The sequence below is a fragment of the Macrobrachium rosenbergii genome, chromosome 4 (genome assembly GCF_040412425.1).
Source record: "Macrobrachium rosenbergii isolate ZJJX-2024 chromosome 4, ASM4041242v1, whole genome shotgun sequence".
Lineage (NCBI taxonomy): Eukaryota > Metazoa > Arthropoda > Malacostraca > Decapoda > Palaemonidae > Macrobrachium > Macrobrachium rosenbergii.
In genome coordinates, this window is record NC_089744.1 from 31,140,191 (window position 1) to 31,158,649 (window position 18,459).

Sequence of the window (18,459 nt, forward strand, 5' to 3'; positions counted from 1 at the left end):
CTGTAACCTCGTGAGTGACACACCCATTGAACTTGCCTTTGATTTTCTCTACGTTGCCTAAATCAGTCAGCTCTACCTCTCCTTTGAACGCAGACCTTTACTGAGGAACGTAAAACTTTACAACATGAACCTTGTAAGTTAGACATCGCCTCTTTTCTTGTCGTAATTTTTATGACCCTGAAAATCTAGGTAACTTTGAATTACAATTACACAAGGTAGGATGATTTTGCTCAAAGTTTCGTAGATTTCTACACTGAATGACTTAGTGAAGAGAATGAAACTAAAAAGAAAAACAGAGGAAAGCAGCGTGAAGCCACTGGAATTAACAATTTGTCTTGGTGGACGTTTCTTAACAATAAATGCCATGCGTTTTTTATTCAGTGTATTACTGGTGCAAAGTTATCCGAGCAAAGACCATTGCAGACGTGTGTATCAAAATTTCGCCACAATATCAGAGAAAATATCTTGTAATAAAGTGTTTTCATTAGATGGCGTGTAGTCTTTACTTATCAATTTGATCTTGCGGATGTACGAACATTCCCTTTTGGCTTTCTTAACTGTCATCTGTACTATCATACCACATGAATATGCATAAAGTTATGCACGTACCTAAATACACTTGTCGGCATATCTATTGACGCATCTGTTTGTCATGTCTACAGTATACATACATACATGCATATATATACATACATACCTAAATATATATGTATACATATAATATATATACACACGTATATATATATATATATATATATATGTAGGTATGTATGTATATATATGCATGTATGTATGTGTATGTATATATATATATATATATATATATATATATATATATATATATATATATATATATATATATATATATATATATATATATATACGAAATGGTATGAGCACTTTGTTTAAAGTGCCTTACAATTTGTATATTTTCATTATCTTCATCAGTGCCTTTAAGATGTTCACTGTACCGAGGGGTTCTCAACCAGCGCAGTTAAGTAATGCTAGGCCTTGTCAGAATGCGAATAAATGACCACAAATGGATAACCACGTAGTTACTTTTTAGCCCCAAATGACTTATTGAAGGGAAGCCGATGCACGGTCTAGTAACCACATCCATTGTATTCATTGACTAGATATGGCGGAGTAACACATTCCAAAGCCATCGCCTCAATGCGGAGAAAGGGGATTTTGAAAACAAATAAGCAAAAAATAGCTGCCTAGACGAATATAGGACCCTTTTCACGTTTTCCGCTCTCCATGTAATTGATAACACTGAATATCAACCCTGCTTATCGTATCTCTCGACTTAAGTGGGAGTAGGATTATTATCAACTTATAACCTTTTAACCGGGTAAACCTGTTTCTCTTATTTTTACTAACTGCTCATTATCTAAGATTTTAATATCAGTTTTGCCTTTTGTAAACGCCATCTCATTTACTACCCGAAACTCAGAAATTTAGTGATGCTCCTCGCTGCATTTTCAATTGTTTCTCAGCACTAACTATTAATCAAGCTTCTGTCCTAACACACCGTTCCCCACGATTTTCTCAAACTTTCACTGGACTGTCCGTTGATCCTTCTCACAGTATTTAAAAATTCTCTCACAACAAGAATTATTCACGTTACATTTCAACTGACACGTTGCTAAACTTGTCATTTGATCTTAACTACCTGTTTCAGTAGAAATTCTTCGTCCAGCTTCTTTGCTTTTACCAAACTCAAGCGACTTTTTCTTCCTTCGCCCATCTCTCTGCTTGCCAAGAATTTCAGTCTTGTCTCCCACGTGCTGAAGGTCTCATACTTGGAAATGTGACTGATTTCGTGAAACTTTGTTCATTCATGTCTGAAGATTTTGGCCTTCTTTGCTGGTCAGATTTCCCGCCTTTTGCTAACTGAACTTTCAAAAACTGTTACAGATCCATCATTTCTATTCTTCTTTATCATAATAGACTTATATTTTGTTTAATTATTCTGTTCTTGTGCTCTCATTTCTTAGATATATTTTTATGTTAGAAATTCTAGTGCTTGTGATCCTATATCTTGGTCGCCATAGCACCATTGAAAGACATGGAAAAACATCCCAGTTCTAACAGGTTTTCTTAGGGAATTTGTTGCCAACGCCAGCGCCTTATTAAATTTCATAATTTGAGTGGTTTTTAATATATTAAAAAATGTATGAGTCTGATCTATCCCTTGGAATACCGTCCTACTGTTTTAATCTTTGCTTTCACCAACATGTTCACAATAGTATTAACCTCTTGCCTTCTCAGACCACATTTATTTTAATTTCTTTTACACATGTCAGGTGACATCCGTGCATTCTTTTTTTTAATTGTTTAATTATATAGTCTTGAGGACTTCACACAATTGCTTTTTTTTCCATGAGATCTCAAAGATTTGACAAAATCTGACAGAGGGTTCTTCAGCCAAACTTCCTACTTTTGGGTAAAATTTCATTCTTTATCTACAAGTTCAAGACGTCTCTAACTATCCCACCTCAGTTTCTTCTTCTACGTTTGCTTCTTAACTGCTGTAAGTTGATTACACGAAATGTCGAATTCGTAGTTTTTGGCTTACGTTTGCAATCATATATTTTTGTTGATTGCAGTGCATCTAAGAAAGGTCATACTTGTTTCTCCACCGATACTTCTGTTAACTTCACGCTTCTGTAAAGTCAAGGGCGGTCATTTTTCATTCAATACTGTAAAATATTATCTTCATCCGTATCAGGTACGTTATGTATTAGACTAGTGCATAATTGTTTGGAAATTGCTTCATATTTGCGGATATAAATTCTTTCCTGTCTTGAAGAAATTAGTAAGATAAACGACCTTGACTTCACATGTTAGCCAGATCCTTCGCTCTCCACCGAAACGTGACTGCAATCTATATTCTGACATCTGTATACATTCGTTACGTGATCAGCTCAGTGAGTTACATTTCCTCTGCTGCCAAGCCTTGAAATGATCCAGCGACTTCTGTTTTCACTGAATTCTATGAGCAATTGTTTAAAATACGGATCTACCATTTTCTCTGGGGACCAGTTCCTCGGTGGACGAGTCGGTGTAGTTCTCGGTTAGCACTCTGCTAGGCCCGAGTTCGAGTCTCTGGCTGGCAAATGAAGAATTAGAGGCATTTATTTCTGGTGACAGAAATTCATTTCTCGGTATAATGTGGTTCGGATTCCACAATAAGCTGTAGGTCCCGTTGCTAGGTAACCAATTGGTTCTTAGCCACGTAAAATAAGTCTAATCCTTCGGGCCAGCCCTAGGAGAGCTGTTAATCAGCTCAGTGGTCTGGTTAAACTAAGGTATACTTTCTCTGGAAACCGAACGGCATTTTCCTTTATTTTTTGACGGTCGGTTAGATGTGGGATTTGGCTTACTCTCCTGATCAACTTTATGTTATATAATATATATATATATATATATATATATATATATATATATATATATATATATATATATATATATATATATATATATATAGTGTGTGTGTGTGTGTGTGTGCGCGTTTGCAGTGTTTGTGTGTTAATGGGATAATAAAATGAGTTTAGCCAGTAAAAGCATAGAATGTCCTAAGTGCAGCTGAATAATGAGAAATGGCCTTGCAAAGACACACTAAAAAGGTAGATAAAAGGTTTCAGCGTTTTAAACCTATGAATATTACAGAAGTGACTGCTAGGTATGTCAGGAGGACAATACAATTACAGGAAAAGACTGAAGACTGGAAAGGAGCTAAGAGTCATCATAATGGCAAGTGAAATGCTGCGATGTGTTTGGGATAATGTAAATCAGTCTGTACATATCATGTGAAGTATATATGTCTAGTTAAGACAAAGTTTGCAAAAAAACGGATGAGAGGAATAATTATTACTGTATGTAACAAAGAAGTTTTGTAGCTGACAATACACCTGAAAAACTGTATGGTAAGGTTGGTCTCGTGGTGAAATTAAGACAGATAACTAATAGCCGTTTGTTATTACTCAGTTGACTGAGAAGTTTAAGACTACAGCGAAAAATCGGCATGTGATACACGCTGACGTCAGAAAAACCTGAATAGATGAGGATTTGCGGCTCACAGTGATTAGAATGTTTTGGCCTAAACGTGGATCTGAGGCAACGGTGTCCGGCATCTTCATGAAAGAGTGAGAGAGAAGACAGGAAAAAGACGCGAACATATAAAGTGGTTGTGAATGGTGTTTATTATAACTGATTTTTAGAGATAATGAAGAGAAACTGTTGAGACTGTTCAGAGGTTTAAAAATCTAATAAGAGGATAAAGCTGAGATTAATTGTTACCAAGGATAAGGTTATATGAATTACTGAAAGCCTGGAAAATAAAGCGGTGATTGCTAGGAAGGTCTGTAGAAGAACGGAAGTGGTGACTTATACAAGAATATAGAATTGCTAAGTTTTGATCACAATGAGAGAATGGAAGGCCACAAGACTGATGACATGATGAAATGACGCATAAGTAATGAGGAAAAGCAGGAGAGGGAGACCGAGAAACTACTGGTATAAGGAAACGGAGTGGAATTACTTTAAAATCCTGGCACCACGAGAGTATTTGCATGAGTATATATATGACCGTAGACAGGGAACCGAGGCCATTAACACCACTTCCCCCACCCCTTCAGAATTGACAGTAAATAATTTTAGTTATTTTTTTCCTGGAATACATATATATTATTTAATTTTGTATGAAGAATGGAACTAACAATGCACACAAAAATGCAAGTTATTCTCGATTGAAGAGGACTTTCTCTTGTCGAATTCGAGGTTCACTTCCAGCATATAAAAGCGTCTCTCGGTTTCCTGATGATTACTTCACTAGGAATTACTCATGTGAGAAATTTTAGAAATTCAAAATGATTCAGTCATTTTTCAGCTGGCAGCAGATGGCTCATTTGCTTGCTCGAAATTCTATATTACAGAGATCTCCTCATTTTCATTTCCTGTGTACACAGTCTGTTTCTCTTTATCCGTCTCTTTGGGCATAGACATGTCTGTTAATTTCCATATAGAAATTGCTCATAAAGCCGGACGCCATTCAAATTTTCGACCTCCTCTTCATTAGTTGAAACACCAGCACACAATTCTTTCCAATCCTTTCAGTAACATACTGATGCAATCACCTGAATCCTTTTGGGAGTACGGTAGGTGCGGTCCTAATAGCTTTTGAGAGCTTATGACTAATGCAGTGCACACATGCACGTCCTTTACATATCGGGAGAAGATCAAAATTGTTCGATCCTCTTCTCAGTTTAATCCCTAGTGGGGGTCGCTGATTTTAATGATCCTCCTCTAAATGCTTCTATCTTGAACGGTACATTTCATAATTGATTTTAGCCGAAGTGTGACGGACGGGTGCCTCGCCCAACTCCAACCCTCCCTATTTATCCGGCTTGAATCGACATCGAGTTAGTTCAAGATCAGAATGGTTTGCATGACTATAATTTCACATCAAATAATTTCCCTTCATTAGTGCCATACGCATATATAAGTGACATATACATACAAGTCAGTTCCTTCAGACGCGACCCCTAGCAAGGATTAAACTGAGAAGGTCGAACAATTTGATGGCTCATTGGAAACGCCTCTAAAATCCGTACAAATTCCTTAGAAAATCTGAGATAGCAATAGACCAACGGAAGTAGGGACTAGTGTCGCTGCGAGTGTCTCCGCTCCTGTCTGACCACCAACTTTCCTACCTGGCTTACTATTCCGCTATTACCTATTCGCACCAAGGACTGCCTTTCCTAAACTTTTATTTAGAAAATTTTGTATAAATACCCTATTTTTTCCATTGTTATTCATTCTCCAATGACAAGGGAACTTCGATAGTTCAGAAATTTTCGGACCTGTAAACTACTGTGGAATAATAATGAAAAGCTTTTAGAGATTTGTAATTTCCCTTTCCAGGTACCAGATGCGGACAGGAAATCTTTCCGCCTGCTTAAAAGAAATAAGAGAATTATCTATGTATTTGCATATATATACAGTATATACATATACATAATATGTATATTATCTATATGTATATATATACATACACATATAAATAAATACACACACATCATCTTCTTCTTCTTTTAATATATATTATTATTCCCATTTTTGTAAGGGGTATTTGCTAAAAACTCGATCAAGATCTTTGAAGGACTTTTGATTTGGCTTTCAAAGTTGCCGACGTTTCTGTGGTCTCCATTTTCGGCTAAAAGACAAACAAATTTGCCTCATTAAAATAACTCTGACAAAAACGAAGAGTGAAAATTACAATTTCATAAAATGAGTAAAACTGATATACCATTGAAATATAGAACAACGCCCTTTTTCCCAGAAAGACAGAAGTGACATTGCGCGACAGGTATAGAGGCTGAGAGTTCGAGACGTGTGAGATGTTTGTTATGTTTTTAGAAGGTGTTGTAGTGGCTTTGTATTCTGTGTGTATTTAGTCTGTCAACATCCATTTGCTTTTTAAGCAAACCTCAATCCGTTGATTATTTTATATAATCCCGGGATGTCTACACGGAGTTTAGCAAAGTGTCTGCCTCTCTGATCAGTAGGCTGCTCCGGGTTTGAACACACACACACAGACCTCACACGAAGTCTGAAGCTGCTGCTGTAACTGACTGAGCCATACATATATATAATATGTATACACATACATATATATATATATATATATATATATATATATATATATATATATATATATATATATATATATATATATTGTATATATATATCAGATATACATACAGGTATTTATAAAAACTCGATCAATATATATAATAGGGATAGGGCCAGGCATGTTGATATATGACTTTATTAAAGTTGCCGACGTTTCTGGACCACAAGTTCCATTTCATGGCTAAAAGACAAACAAATTTACAATCATTAAAATTTCAAGGACAAAAAACAAACAAATTTACAAATTACAACCCAGGCCCATGAAAACTCTGAATAACTGATAAACTCTCTCTTTCTCTCTCTTCTTCCAACATCCCCTCTACTCTCTCTCTCTCTCCTTTTACTGTTAAGATAGTTGCTTCAGTCACACTGCCCAGCATTTTTGACATTTTATATTTCACCCCCCCTCCCCCAACTTCCTATCAGGGCTGAACTTGGATTTAAAGGGCACTGGGAGTGTCACTATTCATCTCAGTGAACTTGAAAACTATGGATTAGACACTAATATCTGTCGTTTTTGGTTATTTTTACATGTCATCCCCTTCCCACCCTCCTTCCTATTGGGGCTGAACTTGGACTTTAAAGGCATTGGGAGTGTCACTATTCATCTCAGTGAGCTTGAAAACTATGGATTAGACACTAATATCTGTCATTTTCGGTTATTTTTACATGTCACCACCTTCCCACCCTCATTTCCTATCGGGAGTGTCACTATTCATCTCAGCGAGCTCGAAAAATATGGAAGAAACACTAATATCTGTCGTTTTCAGTTATTTTTACATGTCTCCCCCTTCCCACCCTACTCGCCCCCAACTTCCTATCAGAGATGAACTTGGTCTTAAAGGGCATTGGGAGTGTCACTATTCATCTCAGCAACCTCGAAAACTATGGATTAGACACTAATATCTGTCGTTTTTGGTTATTTTTACAACACCAAATTGCCACCCCTTCTTAACACCCCCATCCTGTCAGGGCTGAACTTGGACTGAAAGGGCACCAAGAGTATCACTGTTCATCTTAGCAACCTCAAAAACTATGGATTAGACTCTAATATCTGTTGTTTTCAGTTATTTTTTTTACATGTCACCCCCTCGCCATCGGGGCTGAACTTGGGCATTGAGAATGTCACTATTCATCTCAGTGACCTCGAAAACTATGGATTAGACACTAATATCTGTCATTTTTGGTTATTTTTACATCACCCCTTCTGACACCCACCACCCCCTATGGTGCCAGTGATGTCTTACCCACACAGTGTTCTTTTCGAGATAGCAAGTCATAATTATGTATACCAAGTTTGGTTGAAATTGCTCAGTGCATTTCAGAGTGTATGTGGAACATATATATGTATATCCATTTATATATATATATATATACATATATATGTATATACAATATATAACTTTTTGACTCACCCTCATTTATATATATATATATATATATATATATATATATATATATATATATATATATATATATATATATAACCCTGTTTTCATAATGTTCTTCAGCAAACAACTCTTTCACTTGCAGATCTCGACTGTCTTCGCCGTGATCGCAGCAGGATTTCTGACAACAAGCCATCATGGACACACCAATGCCTCCCCACTCGCTCTCCCGGACCCAGAACCCGGCTCTCTGTTCCGGGGTTTCGACGGACCGCTGGCACATGGCCGGAGGAACACCTACCGACATCTGAGCTATGGAGCTGACAATGATGACCTTGAACCTCGTGATTTTAACTCTGAGAAGCATGTCTGGTAAATGGTACCATTGATCATCCTGTCAATAAATTATTCCCTAGCTTATATTCACTGACATCTACCATTTGTAAATGAACATACAGAAAATAAAAACTTTCCATTGTTGGCCAGGTGTGCGAGAGTAAAGAATTCTGTCTCAGTGGTGTGTTTGAAGTAATCGATATTCATAATAGAGCATCCATTCACATATTTATCACCAGTTTTTCAACCAAATTCATGGCAAGCTGAAACTTTCTTCTATCTATGAATAAATGTCATAACGAACGAGTTTGGATTAAATAACCTATTATATTTATTGAATGTTGGATACATTTATTCGTAGGTAACTGTATACACAGTTATGTGTACCTGTGTGTGAGTGTGTGTATGCTTTTGCATACACACAGTTTATGTATATATATATTTTTATTTATCTGTTTATTTATATATATATATATATATATATATATATATATATATATATATATATATATATCAAATGGATGTATGTATGCATGTATGTTCCAACATAACCGAAATGCATTTAGCAATTGCAACCAGACTTGGCATACATATGACTTAATGTCTGGAAAAGAATACTGTGAAGGTAAGATATCACTAGCACCAAAGGTGGGGGAAGGGCTTCCCTAAAACGGGCCTGGTTCTGCCCGTGAAACAGGGCTAGTTATGCCCGTAGACTTAGTAACTTTATGAATTTATCATACTTAATTTCGGTATACATATGACTTACTATCTGGAAAAGAATACTGTTGGGGTAAGGCATCACTGGCACCACAGGGGTGGGGTTGGGGGTTGGGAAGAGAGTGAGAGAGAGAGAGAGAGAGAGAGAGAGAGAGAGATTAGAGGGGGTGTTTGGGAGAAGAAACAGGGAAAGAGACAGGAAGGGTTGGGGAGAGAGAGAGAGAGAGAGAGAGAGAGAGAGAGAGAGAGAGAGAGAGAGAGAGAGAGAGAGAGAGAGAGAGAGAGAGTGATAGGGAAAGGAATTGAGAGAGAAAGTAGAGGGGGTGTTAGGGAGAAAAAAGAGGGAAAGAGAGAGAGAGAGAGCCAGAGAGAGAGAGAAGGGGGGGCAAGAGGAAGTGAGAGAGAGAGTAGAAGGGGTGTTAGGGAGGAGAAAGAGGGAAAAAGTGAGTGAGAGAGAGAGAGAGAGAGAGAGAGAGAGAAAGAGTGATAGGGAGAGGAAGTAAGAGAGCGAGGGGTAGAGGGGGTGTTAGGGAGAAAAAAGAGGGAAAGAGACAGGGAGGGTTGGAGAGAGAGAGAGAGAGAGTAGAGGGGGTGTTAGGGATGAGAAAGAGGGAAAAAGTGAGAGAGAGAGAGAGAGAGAGAGAGAGAGAGAGAGAGAGAGAGAGAGAGAGAGAGAGAGAGGGAGAGAGTTTATTGGTTGTCATTCAGAGTTATCCTGGGCAGCGCCAGGTTGGTCAACTAGTATTTATATAAAATTTTCTGTCACAATATTTTAATTTTCTCCAAGTGCTAATGGACATGCAGTTTCCACAGTGTACAAACAAATCTTACTTCTTCCTGATGAACACCGTATTCTTTGGAAGCTTGAATATCAAGTGAATGGCCCCTGTGGTTTTGTTCCATATGAATGGGTTTCATCTACTGAATAATAATAATAATAATAATAATAATAATAATAATAATAATAATAATAATAATAATAATAATATCATTAAAAAGAAGAAGAGGAACCCACGACACAATGGCCTAAAACTGTTGATGAACTCGAGATGCTTGTAAGTCCCTCAGATTTCAGACCAACTGCCATTCATAAGAGAACTGACCAATCCAACTACCCTTTTAAAACTTTCAGGGCACTTCACTTGTAACATGAGGAATACCAGCAGATGGTTAGCAGACCCGGTAACTTTCACCACGTAATGATTAAAACGTTAGTTTCCTTACCTGCAACCTTTAAACTTCGGTGTGCTGGAACTTTCAAGGGTAAGGGTTCGATAATTCAAGATTCTTTAGGCTCTAATAGTCTTATTTTCCACAATGTAAGAATATTCAATGAGCAGCTTAAACAGTGTTGTTAGACATAGCGGCCCAGATCGCTTCTATTGTCCCCGTCCCCCCCATCCCCTACCTACCACCCTCGAGTGTTAAATCTCCTGGGTATCCTTTTCTGATTTTGTTTTATAATTTTTTACTTTTCTCCATCCAAGTCTTATGTTGCAGGCTGTAGTATGCATGTGTGTGTGTGTGTGTGTGTGCTGATCACTTAATCTCTAGTGTTATAGAGGGATGAATGAATTTTTACTTAGCATTTCCCAACGTTCTGTGTGAGAGAGAGAGAGAGAGTTTTAGTTTGCCGTTTGAGATGGTAAAGTAACGTAAGTTTTGAGAGAGAGAGAGAGAGAGAGAGAAGAGAGAAGAGAAGTTTTAAGAGAGAGAGAGAGAGAGAGAGAGTGTGTGTGTAATTGTCGTTAGTGAGTGTTTCGGTTGTTGGAAGAGGGATAAGGGTCGTTAGTTGGAGTTTGTTTACGGCGCTGTCTGTCTGTGGAAATGTGAAGGAGATTTCGGTTTTGGGAGAGTCTTTAGTCAGAGCTAGTGCCGGTCAGTGGTTTCGTGTTGGACAATTTTTTTCCGAGAGTTGTTAGTTTTTCTTGTTGGTGTGCTATTTATTTGTGTGTATATGGTTCTATTTCCTTGTTTTTATTTATATTTCCTTGTTGTGTAGAGTCTGTCTTCAGTTTTGTTTGTGTGGTTTGTGTGCTGTGTTATGACCGTGGACACCTTAATCCATCTCCCAGCAATCGGATCAGGGTGAATGTTGTGTGTGTTCTATGTATCTGTGTTGTGTGTTGTTTTTGTGGTTTTGAATTCCGCCACATTATATTGTGGCCCAACGTGGGGCAACTGGTGTTGCAGTTGCAATTAAGATTGGTGGCGGGTAGTGTGACTGGAGGAAAGGATGGAAGAGGAACTGGTGAGGTTGAGAGAGGAGAATGCATGGTTAAAGAGTGAAGAGTGAGATTGAGAAATTGAGGCTTCAGTTGGAAGAGATGGGATCATTGGTAAAAGGAGCGAAAGAGGAAATGAAAGGGGAGATGAAAGAGTCAGAAGAGAGAATGGAAGAGAGGGTGGATAAAAAGTTGGAGGGAATGATGAAAGGTGGGGAAGAAATGATGAAGGGTATATTCAAGGGTGTTTTTGGAGAAGGGGCTGTTGGAGGCAGGTCTTCTGGAACGTGTGAAGGGGCAAGAGAGAAAGAAAAGGAGGAAGAAGTGAATGGAAGCGTGAGTGATGAAAGTGATGTGGGAATAGGAAGTAAGAAACGAGAGAATGAGAGGCAGGGTAAGGAAAAGGGAAATGAAAAGCAAGGGAAGGAACAGAGGGAAAGTAAGGATAAGTCAGGGGAAGAAAAAGGGAAGAAGGGAAAAGGAAAGGAAACTGGTAAGAAGGGTAAGGAAGTGGGAAAGGCAGGAAAGAAGGGAGAGGGTAAAGATAGTAGTGATAGTGAGGTGGATGGAGGTGAATGGATAAAAGTGGATAAAAAGAAGGGGAAGAAGAGTGTAATGAGTAAGATGAATGTAAGTGCGGAAGTGGACTCTTTGTATTCGGAAGAGGGTATGAAAGGACAGAGTGAAAGTAGCGAAAGTGAGAGTGAAAGTGAGAAAGGCAATGTATGTGAGGGAGTAGTGGCTGAAATATTTAAAATTACAGTACGATTGTTCTTTGGATGGAATAGGCCGGTGGAGTATAAAGGAGGGGTGAATGAAAATGGTACGAATGTAATTTTAAATGTTCAATGTGGAAAGGATAATTGTAGCTGGCTGGTTAAGAAAGGTGATTGTGAGGAAAACGAGGGAATAAGGGGTACGGTTGAGGATATCGTTGAAGATGAATGCGATGAGGATGGTTGTGAGGAAGCTAAGCAGGTGAATGTAGCCGTGAGAGCGTGTATGCATGAAGCGAAAGGTAAATTAGTAACAAATGTAGTGGTGAATCAGAGTGAATATTGTAGTTTGGTAGATACGGGAGCACAAGTGTCGTTAGTGAGTAGTACAGTAGTGAGTGAATTGGAAAGGTGCGATTGGGATGTAAAAAGAAAATCAACGAGTGTAAGGATACATGGTTTGGGACAAGGGAGTGTGTTAGTATGGGAGGAGGTACAATTAAAAATTCAGTTAGGGGGATTTGAAATAATACATAATTTTGTAGTCATAGATGAGAATGATATGCCAACATGTTTTTTATTTGGAATTGATTTTATGAGAATGCATGATATAAGTGTAGATGTCGGAAGGGGAATTTTAGGAAAGGGCGGCAGGGAAATAACGAAGGTTAAAGGAGGGGATGTGTCTAAAACTAGTTTTGTAGGTATGGTAGATATTGCAAGGAGTGAAAATGATTTGTTGAGTGAAGAGGAAATTAAGCAGATGCAAAATCAGTGCATGAGAATAAGTATGTTAAGAGAGTGTGTGTTAGAGGGTGTAAGAGTAGGAAGTTGGCCGTCTGAGTTAGAAGTGTATAAGCGAAGTGCTAAGAGATTTGTTGTATGTAAAGGTATAGTTTATTTTTTGCATCAGGAAGGAATGTGGGATGGGGAAGTGTATGTGCCAGTGTTTTCGGAAGATGCAGCCGTGGGTATGTGTTTATTAGTGCATGATAGGTTTGGGCATCTGGGGAAAAATAAATTATGGGAATGTATGAGAGAGAGATTGTATGTGCCTGGATTGAATAAAATTTGTGCGGATGTAGCGATTACGTGTGCGGACTGTCAGAAGGGTAAGTATCAAAGTGTGCATGCGAATCCACCTGTGTTGCGATTGCAGATGAAAGAGTTATTTGAGATGGTTGTGACTGATTATGTGTCGTTGCCTGTGACTTCTAGAGGACATGTGGGAATGGTTGTAATGGTAGATCATTTGAGTGAGTTTGCATATGCAGTAGCGATTCGGAACAAAAAGAGTGAGACTGTAGCGAGAATGGTGGGTCAAGTGATATTGCCAATGTGTGTGCAAGCCGACGCGAATGTTGAGTGACAATGGGCCTGAATTTGTTGGATGGGAGTTTGAGCAAATGTTGCGTGATTGGGGCATAGAGCATGTGTACTCTACGCCGTATATGCCCAGTGCGAATGGATTGGCGGTACGAACGGTGAGAACGTTGACGGAGATATTACGTATGATGAGTGAATGTGATAATGATTGGGATGTAAATGTTGGGCGAGCGTTGTGGGTATACAACGCCACCGTGCATAAGGGTATTGGTATGTCTCCGTGTAAATATGTGTTAAATTTTGAAAAGATAGTGAGACCGAGATTGGGTATATCTGAGAATGATAGGGAGGTATGGAAGAAGGTGCATGAGAGGTTTGAAAGTTACAAGGTGGGCGAGAAAGTGTTGAAAGAAGTAATCGAGAAAGGGCGGTTGAATGTAAATAAAGTGCGTGAAAAATTTGAGGGTCCGTATGAAGTGTTGGAAGTTGGTCCCAGTGGGCTTAGTTATGTTGTAGGGGAAGTATGTGTAGATGGTAGTGTGAGAGAAATACGAGTGCATCATAACCAATTGCGTAGATGGAAGGATGTACCGGAATATGTGAGAGAGAATGGGGTGTATAAATGGTTGAAATCGAATGTGGGTGAACCAAGTATGCATGAGAGCTTGTGTATGGAGGATCAGCAATTTGTTTTGATATAGAGTATGGTAGGAAACGTAAGAAAGGGAAGAACGTGAGTGAACGGAATGATCGTAAGTTGTGTGATAGGGGTGTGAGTGCCAAAGTGAAAATGAGTGATAAAGCGTGTAATACGGATGAATGGGATGGTATGAATAGAACGTATAGCATATGCGGGTTTGATATAACTGAGTTGACTGAATGTGTGGGGGTGAGTGAACGGTTGGAGGTGAGCGAAAGTGTAGGAGTAAGAGAGGGTAACAGTAATATACGAGTGATTGAAAGCATGAATGAATCGTTGCAAGATTTGGAAAGGTCAGTGAGCGAATGGGATGGGTTAGTTGAAGAATTGGGGGAGGTATTTGGGAACGAGTTAGAGGGTATAGATGAGATTGTGGATGAAATTGAGAGTGGTAATAGTGAAGAAGATAGCGTGAATCTGAGAGAGAATGGAGGAGAAAATGTAAATCTGAATGTTGCTGGAAGAGAGAGCGAGTCTGAGAGAATGATTGCGTGCCCGCGAACGCGTTCTAGAGGACCTGCTAGTGAGCATCCGTGGGTGTTGCGTAAGGCAATTTGAATGCAGTGTGAAAAGTGTTGGTTGGAAAATGCTAAAAGGGGGAGAATTATAGAGGGATGAATGAATTTTTACTTAGCATTTCCCAACGTTCTGTGTGTGTGTGTGTGTGAGAGAGAGAGAGAGAGAGAGAGAGCGAGTGTAATTGTCGTTAGTAAGTGTTTCGGTTGTTGGAAGAGGGATAAGGGTCGTTAGTTGGAGTTTGTTTACGGCGCTGTCTGTCTGTGGAAATGTGAAGGAGATTTCGGTTTTGGGAGTCTTTAGTCAGAGCTAGTGCCGGTCAGTGGTTTCGTGTTGGACAGTTTTTTTCCGAGAGTTGTTAGTTTTTCTTGTTGGTGTGCTATTTATTTGTGTGTATATGGTTCTATTTCCTTGTTTTTATTTATATTTCCTTGTTGTGTAGAGTCTGTCTTCAGTTTTGTTTGTGTGGTTTTGTGTGCTGTGTTGGCGACCGTGGACACCTTAATCCATCTCCCAGCAACCGAGGATCAGGGTGAGTGTTGTGTGTGTTCTATGTATCTGTGTTGTGTGTTGTTTTTGTGGTTTTGAATTCCGCCACAGTGTTTGATTATCTCAAAAGAAAAAAAATTAATGCCTCATAATTTTCTGTTATTAAACCAAATAATTATCGTTAGATGATAATTACCCTAAATCGGGAAGAAGGTTTTGCACAATGTCATATCCATGCAGAAGCTTGGATACGACATGTGTCTACACAAAATAATATTTTGAAATCTCTCAATAACTAGCTTCATCCCGAATTTGAATACCAACCAATGATTTATGAATTCCATGAGTCCAGGTTAATGAGCTTCTTTGTAATAATTTTCTTCTTCATAATTCATCTTGGGGAAGTTATTCTAAAGGTAGAGTGAATTCAGTGATATGAGGTTTGCTGCATATATTTGTATAGCCTATATACATTTATCCATTTATCAAATGATTCAGTTTTCTTTTTCACTTTTCTGGAATGTATCACACTGTAATCAGAGGCAGTATTAAGACACACACGCTCTACATTTGTACATTAATCATATCGTATTTGTCACTTGTTATTGTTTCAGATTCTTTATCTATCTCATTATATGTATCATTCTACGGCCTATTCGCCGATATACATATCTGCCTTGTACGTACATGTTCTGTTATGCTCTGTATATGTCATTTTATGTCTTTCAACAAACACAATTCTGTACAGATGCAGCGAGGGCTGCAACCTGCAGGTCGCCCCCCACCTTTCCGTCCGCTCTTCTCATTATAAGTACCTGTCGTTAAGCTAAGTATACCTTAGTTTTACCAGACCACTGAGCTGATTAACAGCCTCCTAGGGCTGGCCCGAAGGATTAGACTTATTTTACGTGGCTAAGAACCAATTGGTTACTTAGCAACGGGACCTACAGCTTATTGTGAAATCCGAACCACATTATAGCGAGAAATGAATTTCTATCACCAGAAATAAATTCCTGGGGAATTGAACTCCGGCCCATCGAGTGACAGTCTGAAGCTCAACCGACTCAGCCAACGAAGGGCTAGTACCTGTCGTGAACAATAAAGAACTACAGGCTGCTCTATGAGCAAGAGCCCGTGCTTGCACAAGGCCAGCTAAATCTGAAACAACAACAACAACAATAAAGAATCAGTCTCACTTCTGACCTTTCTTGAACCTCACAGCATGTATAAGGTGAATAAAGTTGCGAATTCAAAACTGAAGTCGCCATTGCCCCTAAGTGCCGCAAGAATATGTTGAAAGTACTGTATGACATGCTGACACAGAAAGGATTTGCTACAAATAAAAAAAACCAGCTATTTCAACTTAAAATCGAATAATAGGATGTTTTCTATGCGTTGTTTATGTCGTCCTGAAACGCTCTCCCCGAAAAGACGTTATGTTTATGGTATTTACCATTATTATTTCATGTTTTACGTACATCCCCAAGGGGCTGGTACTAAACACGGCGCCCATTTTGCATGTAAACGTGCTTACGGCATAAACGACCCGATTGCTCCACAAATATGACGTTTCGGAATTTCGTTGAGAAACCAAGTATGGTGGTAGCCTATGTATATTGTTAAACAACCCTAACCCTGCCTTTGATGTCTAAAACTGAAAAAATTATGGCATAGCCCATATCATACAAGCCTACATACATACTGCAGATAATTCTTAATGACTGACAAGATACAGCTTGCGTCCTCATGCATCTCGGTAACATGCTTAAAAGGCGAGACAGGTTGACACATCCGCGGTCTAGTGTTTACCTATAGGCCCATGCACACTAAGCATTAACCATCAAGACCGTTCTTATGTTATATCATGTGGCATGTCTACATGCCACATGATATAAAGTAATATATTAATGTTCTGATATCAAAATTAAATTGTCACTACTGTACATTTATGTGCCATGATAATATGCTGAACATATGAGACATATATCTGACTAGTACAAAATTAACGATAAATAAATTCAATTATGGTTCGTTTACCTGTGAAATGTTATCCCATTTTCTATTAAAGACTTGTTTTTCCTATTTTGGCAACTATAAGCCGAGCATCGTACCATTATAGCGATCAGGATTTAAAAAAAAATATCACAATTCTACTAAACCCCTGTTCAATTTGCGCGGTTACCAGGCCTTTAAAGATGGCCGCAAGGCTCTGCAGTCACCCGCAAATGCAGTGCCGCCCTGGTGGAAGACCGCCGAACGACCTAGTACTATAATACAGAAAGCATTGCTAGATATTTACACTTACCCTCTATGGTAGTAACAGGAATGCATTCCTCTATGAGGTAACCATGGATCAATTCGAAAACAAGCAAACACCCCGGAATCTGCAAAAGAAAGAATATATGAAATAGTTAAACAACCACATAAACAAAAATGAATCGGTTAAAGATAACAGAAGAGATTATGAACGATTTGAACAAAAGAACATAGAAAACAAATAAATGAAACAAACACCGGAAATTTAAAGAAAATTTAAGGTTTATATAGGAGAAGGACCTTGGTATTGTTACTGGGAAAAAACCATGCTGATTTGCAGACCTAGACTGAACAAGCTAGAACTGAACGACATGGAATGATTAAAGGTGCGAAGGAATCAACCTTATGTTTACATTGTGAATAGGAAATTGGAAACCAAGAGCATGTTTTACTTTACTGCCCAACATCGCTAGATTTAGATTCGTACAGCAGCCATATCTTGAAGATAACGAGTAATAGCTAACATCATACTATTCACAGCTCTGTCTAAAGAGGAAACTGATAAAAATAAAAGGCCTTACCTTAGCAAAAATATACTCGAGTAAGCACCAGGGGCAAAATAGAACGAACGAGGGAGCCGTTTGCAAAGAAACATCGCACTCCTACTATTACTACTGCTGGAGAATGTTTACGACCGAGACATCTGATTTCCTTGGCATAATTTTACAGTAAGTATCCCCGAGATGAACACTTGGTTGAACTAAGCAATAACTCCGCATGGGGTATTACTTTGAAAATTGACTTTTCCTATAGTATTTTGGTTGCTTACCCTATCAAGAATTTACTGTTATTTTTTTGTCGGTCGACTGCAGACCGAGGCTCATTAGCCTAACATCAGAAGTTGTAACCATTGTTGGCCATCCTGAATGCTGTCGCGCATGCGCAGTGTTATAGGGGAGCTTTTGGTTAAAAGTGGAGTTTCCTTCACCGTGGGGTCCGGGAGGCAGAGTAACACAGCCTGCCAGGTTAGGTTAGGTTAGGTTAGGGTACATTAGGATTCCTTAGTCAGTCCATTCTTTCTGTATTTT

At 38.7% G+C, this 18,459-nt stretch overlaps 1 protein-coding gene and 1 long non-coding RNA gene across 6 annotated transcripts in view; both read left to right on the top strand.

The window, feature by feature from the left end:
• On the top strand, positions 1 to 8,727 carry LOC136838357 (uncharacterized). Its single transcript, XR_010852953.1, has 2 exons — positions 1 to 133; positions 8,233 to 8,727. It is a non-coding gene; the product is annotated as an uncharacterized lncRNA (long non-coding RNA).
• Positions 8,728 to 15,134: 6,407 nt separating this feature from the next.
• LOC136832175 (nonsense-mediated mRNA decay factor SMG8-like) overlaps positions 15,135 to 18,459 on the top strand; it is a 169,974-nt gene continuing 166,649 nt past the window's right edge. For 2 of the 5 annotated variants that reach the window (XM_067092940.1, XM_067092930.1), the window contains exon 1: positions 17,385 to 18,099. The gene's annotated coding sequence lies outside the window, so the exon portion shown is untranslated. Of the gene's footprint in view, positions 15,159 to 17,384; positions 18,154 to 18,459 lie in introns of those variants that run through there. The other 3 variants (XM_067092946.1, XM_067092963.1, XM_067092952.1) reach the window with 3 other exon arrangements.